The sequence below is a fragment of the Gopherus flavomarginatus genome, chromosome 2, assembly GCF_025201925.1.
Source record: "Gopherus flavomarginatus isolate rGopFla2 chromosome 2, rGopFla2.mat.asm, whole genome shotgun sequence".
NCBI classification, from domain to species: domain Eukaryota; kingdom Metazoa; phylum Chordata; order Testudines; family Testudinidae; genus Gopherus; species Gopherus flavomarginatus.
The window spans coordinates 293,621,664-293,630,601 of NC_066618.1; the positions used below are offsets into that span (position 1 = coordinate 293,621,664).

General features: G+C 46.7%; 2 non-coding genes across 2 annotated transcripts; both read left to right on the forward strand.

Annotated features, from left to right (window-relative positions):
• The first annotated feature begins 7,752 nt into the window (after window positions 1-7,752).
• TRNAT-AGU (transfer RNA threonine (anticodon AGU)) lies at window positions 7,753-7,825 on the forward strand. The gene has a single exon. It is a non-coding gene; the product is annotated as a tRNA-Thr (tRNA).
• A 778-nt stretch (window positions 7,826-8,603) lies between these two features.
• TRNAY-GUA (transfer RNA tyrosine (anticodon GUA)) lies at window positions 8,604-8,693 on the forward strand. The gene is given in 2 exon segments: window positions 8,604-8,640; window positions 8,658-8,693. It is a non-coding gene; the product is annotated as a tRNA-Tyr (tRNA).
• The last annotated feature ends 245 nt before the right edge of the window (window positions 8,694-8,938 follow it).

The following is an 8,938-nucleotide window of genomic DNA, read 5'->3' on the forward strand; positions in this document are numbered from 1 at the left end:
ATCTAGAAGCTCTAGCGGACTCTGGTGCTTCAAATAATTTCATGGATTTGGAGTTGGCCCGAGTGCATAATATCCCGACTCAGTGCAAGACTCCTCCCAACTTCATGGAGGCCATTGACAGATCACTCCTCTATTTGGACTCAGTCACCCACCAAATGGCCCCCTTACAAGTCATCACCTTTCAAGGTCACCATGAAATTCTCCAGTTCACGTTGATCTGTGCACTGCACTCTCCAATCATTCTTATCATCCCATAGCTCATCGCCAACAATCCATGTATCCACCAGCGGACTGGCATGATTCAGTTTAATTTGCCATATCACCAGCTGTCTTGCTTCCTGAAACTCAGCCGGAGGCCAGAGGTCCTCTGCAGCTCTACCTGTCACCCAGGGGATCCTGAGACCAAAAGACTTAGTATGGAAGGAACCCTGGCGGTCTCCATAAGAACATGAGAATGGCCCTACTGGGTCAGACCAAAGGTCCATCCAGCCCAGTATCCCGCCTTCCAACAGTGGCCAGTGCCAGGTGCCCCAGAGGGAATGAACAGAACAGGTAATCATCAAGTGATCCATCCCCGGTCACTCATTCCCAGCTTCTGGCAAACAGAGGCTAGGGTCCCCACTACTTTCCCAATTGCCTTGGGAATATCTGCCAAGTATCAGGCTTTAGCAGATGTTGCTGGGAAAAACAAACAGGCTGACATCTTGCCACCACATTGCAGTTACAACTGCCCCACTGATGTCCAGTCTGGAATGGAGATCCTTTCAGTCAAATCTATTCCCTCTCAGAACCAGATCTCTAGGATCTCTAGAGCTATCGCAAGGAAAATCTACAATAGTATTTCATCTATCCTCTGTGTCCCTGGCTGAGGGTGTGATCTTCTTTGTGACTAAGAAATATGGCTCCCTGCATCCTTGTGTGGAATACCAGGCATTAAATAAAGTTACAATCCAGAACTAGTACCCCTTACCTCTTAATAATGGGCGCATGGAAAGAGTGAGCTCTGCCAGAGTCTTCATTAAGCTGGATCTTTGTGTAGCCTATCATCTAGTTTGGATATGAGGAGACAAGAGGAGCCAGTCTAGAAGGAACCTTCTGGAAGCCTCTGTATTGGGTTTCCATAGCTGGTATAGGCATTTCAAATATCAGGTCATGACTTTCAGCCTGTGCAACCTCTTGGCAACCTTTCAGCACTTCATTAGTGATATCTTCCAAGACATGTCGGACCAATTTGTGGTCCTTTACCTTGATGAGAGCTTCATTTTTTTCTGATGATCAGGATCTTTGTGACTGACTTGGCACTGCATCTTAGAAAGTCTCCGGCAAAAACATCTGTATGCGAAACATGAAAAATGCAAGTTCCACTGGGTCCTGTCACCTCCTGGTTGGATCTCAGTTCCTAGTCTAGGTTCCCAGAGACCATAAAAACCTGAAGTAGCTCAGGAAGGCCAGGCACCTCAATCAGCACTAGATCCATTTGTCTCTTTTATTCCCGATTTGACTTTGTTGTAACCCGTCAACTAGAAATGGGCTAGAAATGGGAAAGCAAAAAGGAGCACCTTGAGCCTGATGAGGAACTTCCCTCCACAGTGCTTAAGGCATCCAACTTTGTCAATGGGTCAATGTGACAGCGATCTAATGTCCATCATGCTGTCTCATGATTCCTTCAAGACCCAGATCTGCCAGACCCCGGAAAACACAGATGTTCCATTTAGTTCGAAATTCAGGCTGCAGGATGGCTTCATCTATCACAAGGATCTTATTTATGTTCCAGAGGGCCAGCCTAGACTCCCGGTTCTTCTCTGGACTCTTTCCATTTTCCCCACATCTTTCTTAAAATGTGACACCCAGAATTGGACACAGCTGAGGTATCACCAGTTCTGAGTGGGACAATTACCTCCCATGTCTTACATGCGAGAATTAGATAAAGTTCATGGAGGAAAGGTCCATCAATGGGTATTAACGAGGATGGTCACAGATGCAACCCCATGCTCTAAGTGTTCCAAAAACTGACTACTGGGAGCTGGGACTGGATGACCGAGGATGGATCATTTGATAATTGCCCTGTTCTATTCATTCCTTCTGAAGTATATGGCACTGGCCACTGTCAGAGACAGGCTATTGGACAAGATGGACCATTGGTCTGACCCAGTGTGGCCGTTCTGATGTTATTTGATTTTCCTTTCCAAGTGTAGTACCATCAATAATTACTCTGAGTACATTTTTTTCAACTAATTGTGCACCTGTCTTACAGCAATTTCCTCTAGACCACACTTCCTTTTGTTTGTGTATAAGAATGTCACGTGGAACTGTGTCAAAGGGCTTACTAAAAATCATGCTAGATCAACATGTGCCCTGCAATGGGTCTCCAGGTGTACTTTCTCCACTCCACCGTTCTGGAGGCATATCTGTGCTCCTTCCTTCTCATGCACCTTCCTTGGAGGGTGGGGTGGGGTGGGGTGGGAGGGGAAGACTGCCCATATGGACATCCCTTAGTTTCTTCTCATTGCACCTGTCATAAACAGATAACTAAGGGTTAATGTTCTTTTACCTGTAAAGGGGTAACAACAGTAACCTGAAACACCTGACCAGAGGACCAATCAGGAAACAAGACTTTTTCAGATCTGGGTGGAGGGAAGTTTGTGTGTGAGTTCTTTGTTCTTTGTCTTGTGTCTGACCCTCTCGGCTCTGAGAGTGATCTTTTCTGTCTCCTGCCTTTCTAATCTTCTGTTTCCCAGGTGTAAGTACAAAGAGACAAGACAGTAGGTTTATATTGTTTGTTTTTTGTATTTACATGGGTGTAGTTGCTGGAATGTGTTAAATTGTATTCTTTGTGGATACGGCTGTTTATTCATATTTCTTTTAAGCAATTGACCCTGTATTTGTCACCTTAATACAGAGAGACCATTTTTATGTATTTTTCTTTCTTCTTATAAAGCTTTCTTTTTAGACATGTTGGAGTTTTTCTTTAGTGGGAATTCCAGGGAATTAAGTCTGCAACTCACCAGGGAATTGGTGGGAGGAAGAAGTCGGGGGAAAATCTCTTTGTGTTAGATTTACTAAGCCTGTGGGTGAAGAGGGAAGTACTTGTATTTCCAGGACTGGAAACGGGGAGGGTGGAGTCCCTCTGTTTAGATTCACGGACCTTGCTTCTGTGTATCTCTCCAGGAACCCAGGGAGGGAACACCTGGAAGGGAGAAGGGGGGGGAAATGGTTTATTCCCCTTTGTTGCAAGACTCAAGGAATTTGGGTCTTGGGGTCCCCAGGGAAGGTTGTTGGGGGGACCAGAGTGCCCCAAAACACTCTAATTTTTTCGGTGGTGGCAGCTTTACCATGTCCAAGCTGGTAACTAAGCTTAGAGGTTTTCATGCTAACACCCATATTTTGGACGCTAAGGTCCAAATCTGGGAAAAATGTTATGGCATGGTGTGCAGCGTTGTGGGATAGATAGAATCCAGAAGCCAGTAGGAATATTATATTTTTCTTTTCTCTGCTAGGGGCTTTTAAGCAGAGAGGGTTTGGTTTTAAAAGGAACCAGAGAGAATTTTTTTTTCTTTCTGTTCTCTCCTGGCAGTAGCTTGCATATTAAGCAAGGAACGATTAAGCTGTGACAAATGGGTCTTTTGTCAGACAATAGCACTCCCATTGAGAGTCAAGTATCCAGCAATACACATGCAAATAAAGTGGTTTTTCTGGTTTACTTTGCATTTAAAAGATTAGCTAGATGAAGAAAGGGAAAAAGGCATTGTTGCTAGGCAGACCGCAGGAGGCAACAGAGAAGCTGCAGTTCAGACAATAAACACCAGAGGGAGCCTCAGCACAAGAAAGCAGAAAACATGATCTCCAAGGAAAGCCTAAGGCAGGAGCGAGCACGGCAACAAGCCATAGACAAAGAAAATGAACATAAGAGACGGATAGAACTAATTAATGCAGAACTAGCCAAGGAAGAGGCAGCCCACAAAAGAAAACAACAAGAAGAAGACACTGCTCACAGAAGGAAACAAGAAGAAGAAGAGGTGGCCCACAGAAGGAAACAAGAAGAAGAAGAGATGGAAAAACAACAAAAAGAAAGTGAAGAGAGGGAAAAACAGAGAAAACATGAACTGGACTTAGCGCAGGCTGGGCAGCATGCTCCAGCCAATCCTAACAACGTTTCGCCAATTATAGTTCCACATCCCAAGAAATTTCCCACCTACAAGGCAGGTGATGACACTGAGGCCTTCTTGGAAAATTTTGAAAGAGCCTGTCTTGGGTACATGGGCATCTCCAGTGGTTCTGGTACCCAAACCAAATGGGGAAATACGCTTTTTCGTCGACTACTGTAAGCTAAATGTGGTAACTTGTCCGGACAACTATCCAATGCCACGCACCGATGAGCTATTGGAGAAGTTAGGACGTGCCCAGTTCATCTCTACAATAGACTTAACTAAGGGGTACTGGCAAGTACAGCTAGATGAACCTGCCAAGGAAAGGTCAGCATTCGTCACTCATGCGGGGGTGTATGAATTTAATGTCCTTCCTTTCGGGCTGGGAAATGCACCCGCCACCTTCCAGAGGCTGGTAGATGGTCTACTAGCAGGACTGGGAGAATATGCAGTTGCCTACCTCGATGATGTGGCCATTTTTTCGCACTCCTGGCCCGAACACCTACTACACCTGGAAAAGGTCTTTGAGCGCATCAGGCAGGCCGGACTAACTGTTAAGGCCAAAAAGTGTCAAATAGGCCAAAACAGAGTGACTTACCTGGGACACCAGGTAGGTCGAGGAACCATAAACCCCCTACAGACCAAGGTGGATGCTATCCAAAAGTGGCCTGTCCCAAAGTCAAAGAAACAGGTTCAATCCTTCTTAGGCTTGGCCGGGTACTACAGGCGATTTGTACCACACTACAGCCAAATCGCTGCCCCACTGACCGACCTGACCAAAAAGACCCAGCCAAATGCCGTTAAGTGGACCGATGAGTGTCAGAAGGCCTTTACCCAACTTAAGGCAACGCTCATGTCAGACTCTGTGCTAATGGCCCCAGACTTTGACAAGCCATTCCTAGTAACCACAGATGCATCTGAGCGTGGTATAGGAGCAGTCCTCATGCAGGAAGCAACGGATCACAACTTCCATCCTGTCATGTTTCTCAGCAAGAAACTGTCTGAGAGGGAAAGTCACTGGTCAGTCAGTGAAAAGGAATGCTACGCCATTGTGTACGCCCTGGAAAAGCTACGCCCATATGTTTGGGGACGGCGGTTCCAGCTACAAACTGACCGTGCTGCGCTAAAGTGGCTTCATACTGCCAAGGGGAACAACAAGAAACTTCTTCGTTGGAGTTTAGCTCTCCAAGATTTTGATTTTGAAATTCAGCACATCTCAGGAGCTTCTAACAAAGTAGCTGATGCTCTCTCCCGTGAGAGTTTCCCAGAATCCAGTAGTTAAAAAGTGTTCTTAAAATGTAAAAGTCTGTTAGTTATATACTTAGTGGTATATGTAAGGTGCATGTGTTGTATTAATCTGTTTATTTTAAAGTTCTAGGAGGAAATCGCTGCCAGTGAGGTTCCCCACTGTCTGCAATTTGGGGGCGTCATAAACAGATAGCTAAGGGTTAATGTCTCTTTTACCTGGAAAGGAGTAACCTGAAACACCTGACCAGAGGACCAATCAGGAAACAAGATTTCTTTTCAAATCTGGGTGGAGGGAAGTTTTGAGTGTGAGTTCTTTGTTCTTTGTCTCGTGTCTGGGCCCTCTCGGCTATGAGAGTGACTTTGCTATCTCCTGGCTTTCTAATCTTCTGTTTCCAAGTTGTAAGTACAAAGATAGGAAGACCATAGGTTTATATTGTTTTCTTTTGTATTTACATGTGTGTAGTTGCTGGAATGTGTTAAATTGTATTCTTTTTGGATAAGTCTATTTCTTCTTCTTTTTTTCTTTTAAGCAAATGACCCTGTACTTGTCACCTTAATACAGAGAGACCATTTTTATGTCCTTTTCTTTCTTTTTATATAAAGCTTTCTTTTTAAGACCTGTTGGAGTCATGGGGAAATCTCTTTGTGTTAGATTTACTAGCCTGACTTTGCATACCCTCTGGGTGAAGGGCAGAGGGAAGAGATTAGATCTCTCGGTACTTGTGTTTTCCAGGACTGGAAACAGGGAGGGTGGAGTCCCTCTGTTTAGTTTCACGGAGCTTGCTTCTGTATATCTCTCCAGGAACCCAGGGAGGGAACACCTGGAGGGTAGGAGGGGGAAGGGAAATGGTATATACCCCTTTGTTGTAAGACTCAAGGAATTTGAGTCTTGGGGTCCCCTGGGGAAGGTGTTGGGGGAGACAACAGTGAGCTAGGCACTGTATAAATCCCTGGCTGGTGGCAGCGTTATTGGGTCCAAGCTGGTAACTAAGCTTGGAGATTTTCAGGCTAACACCCATATTTTGGACGCAAAGGTCCAGATCTGGGAAAAATGTTATGACAGATGGTCTCTGGAAAGGTATATTTGGTTGAAAGGCAAGAAAGGGGAGCAGCGTTCTTTGCTATGCCAGGTGTCCTTGTTGAGCGGAGGTCCTTTCCGAGGGGGTGTGCAAGCTTAAAGGTAGTTTGTTTTGCGGTGTGAAGCGTGTGACGATGCGGTTCTGGCGGGACCCAACTGAGAGTGCCAATTCAGGACCAATTGCTCAAACAGAGCAGTCACAGCCCAAGGCTGGGGTTTTTCCACCTCTAAGGCAAACTAAACCAGCCAGACAAAAATGACTTCGGTTTCACCCCACTGGCTAACCACAAGTCACACAAGCAATTTCCTTAGACACTCCAGTCTCCCAGTATCAACACCAGTGCCACTCGTCTTGGCGATGAATGGTTATGAAAACCAACACCCCAGTAAAATAAAAAGGTTCTCTTGATCCCAAAGGAGCAAGCCCCAGACCCAGGTCAATAGACACATCAAAGCTTACACACAAATCACGCTGTTGCCAATCCTTTAGAATCTAAAATCTAAAGGTTTAGTCATAAAGGGAAAAAGGTAGAGGTGAGGGCTAGAAGTGGTTAAACGGAATGAATTACATACAGTAATGGCAAAGTTCTTAGTTCAGGCTTGTAGCAGTGATGGAGTAAACTGCAGGTTCAAATCAATTCTCTAGAGAACATCCCCCACTGGGATGGGTCATCAGTCCTTTGTGTAGAGCTTCAGTTTGTAGCAAAGTCCCTCCAGAGGTAAGAAGCAGGATTGAAGACCAGATGGAGGTGAGGCATCAGCCTTAGATAGGCACTTGCACGTGTAAGAACACTTCTTTGTTCTTACTGTGGAAAATTACAGCAAAATGGAGTTTGGAATCACATGGGCAAGTCCCTGCATACTTTGCTGAGTCACAGGGTGTATCTGCCTCCTCTCAATGGGTCGATTGTGTAGCTGATGGTCCTTAATGGGCCATCAAGCAGGCTAAGCAGAGCTAACACCCACTTGTCTGGGATCTTTCCCAGTAACACAGCGCAAGTTTGAAATATAGACAGTATACAGCCAATATTCATAACTTCAACTACAACATGATACAGACATAGAGACAGCATAATCATAACCAGTAACCCGTAACCTGGTCTTAGACACCTTATATGACCCCCTTTACATAGGATCTGGTGCCACTACAGGACCTTGGTTGCAACCCATGTTCTATATGGTCCCAGTTTATATCAATAACGTCACAAAGCGATCGCTGGATGGGGTTTGTGCTGAGTTGACAGTGCGTGGCGGAGGGGGCAGGGTGTGTGGTGTGGGCATGGGGAATTAGCTCAAATGGTAGAGCGCTCGCTTAGTATGCGAGAGGTAGTGGGATCGATGCCCGCATTCTCCAGGCTGTTGCTCTTTCTCCTGTTCTCATCCCGACCCACCTGCACCATTTATGTCTGCGCAGAAAGGAGCATTGCGGTCCGCTCTTGGCTTGGCGGTAAGCCTTTTGTACCGAGGGAGCAAAAGGGGCAACTTCTCTTTCAGGAGTGTGTGTGTGTGTGTGTGTGTGTGTGAGTTCTTTTCTGTTGCCAGTCGCTTTGCATTTGTTTTTCCTGAGGTAGGCGTGGGAGGCCGAGTCAGGCGTGAAAGGCTATGAGCGGGAATGTGTCAATAATTGACGAAGGGGAAGGGGAATGGACTGTGAAAATGTTGTGGTTTAAAAGGCCCCATTGAAGCCAGGCAGGAGGCCCTGAACATGTTTTCCATTGCACCACCGTCCCTGTTCTGAGTGGGAATCAGGGCTGGGATCCCAACATTGTGCTGCGCGTGCTTGAGACAATCCCGGGTCCCTTGCGGGTCAGGGGGAGGATGCGGTGTCCCGGCTAGGAGGCAGGGCTAGCGTCGCGCCCCCGGCGTTCCGTTCTTACCTTGCGGCCTTGTCTTCGTGCCAGGCCTGTTAGGGAGCCTTTGAGCGGTAGCTGTGTGCGGGCTTCCCGGTGGGTGAATTGAGGGTAAACTAGGCGGCTGCCCAGCCCCCGGGGCAGCCGTGAGGATGAAGGGCTAGGTGTGTGTCGCTTATTCCTTTCAAGGGCTGGGCAGAGGCAAGCCTATAATTATGCGTAAGTGCCAGTGGCAGTTCTGCCTGACACCTTGAGTGACTCATGTCCCTTTGCTCCTGTCTTCCTTCGATAGCTCAGCTGGTAGAGCGGAGGACTGTAGGCTTTGTTCCCCTGGGAATCCTTAGGTCGCTGGTTCAACTCCGGCTCGAAGGAGTGGGCTTTTGTTTCCTCGGTTACATGCTCTTCTTTAGAGCGCCCACTCTGGCCACCGCCATGTTTCCCTCCATTCGTGCGACGAGACTGGCCACTGGAAGTCTGCTGCCTTTAAAGCACCCCTTGCCACTATTTTCATCTACCATGCCTGTTTCCAAGTACCTAGGCCACGGTTTACGCCTGTATAGGCAGAGTTCCTTTCTCTTCACCCTCCCGCACTCACAGCGTAGACATCTAGCTATGGT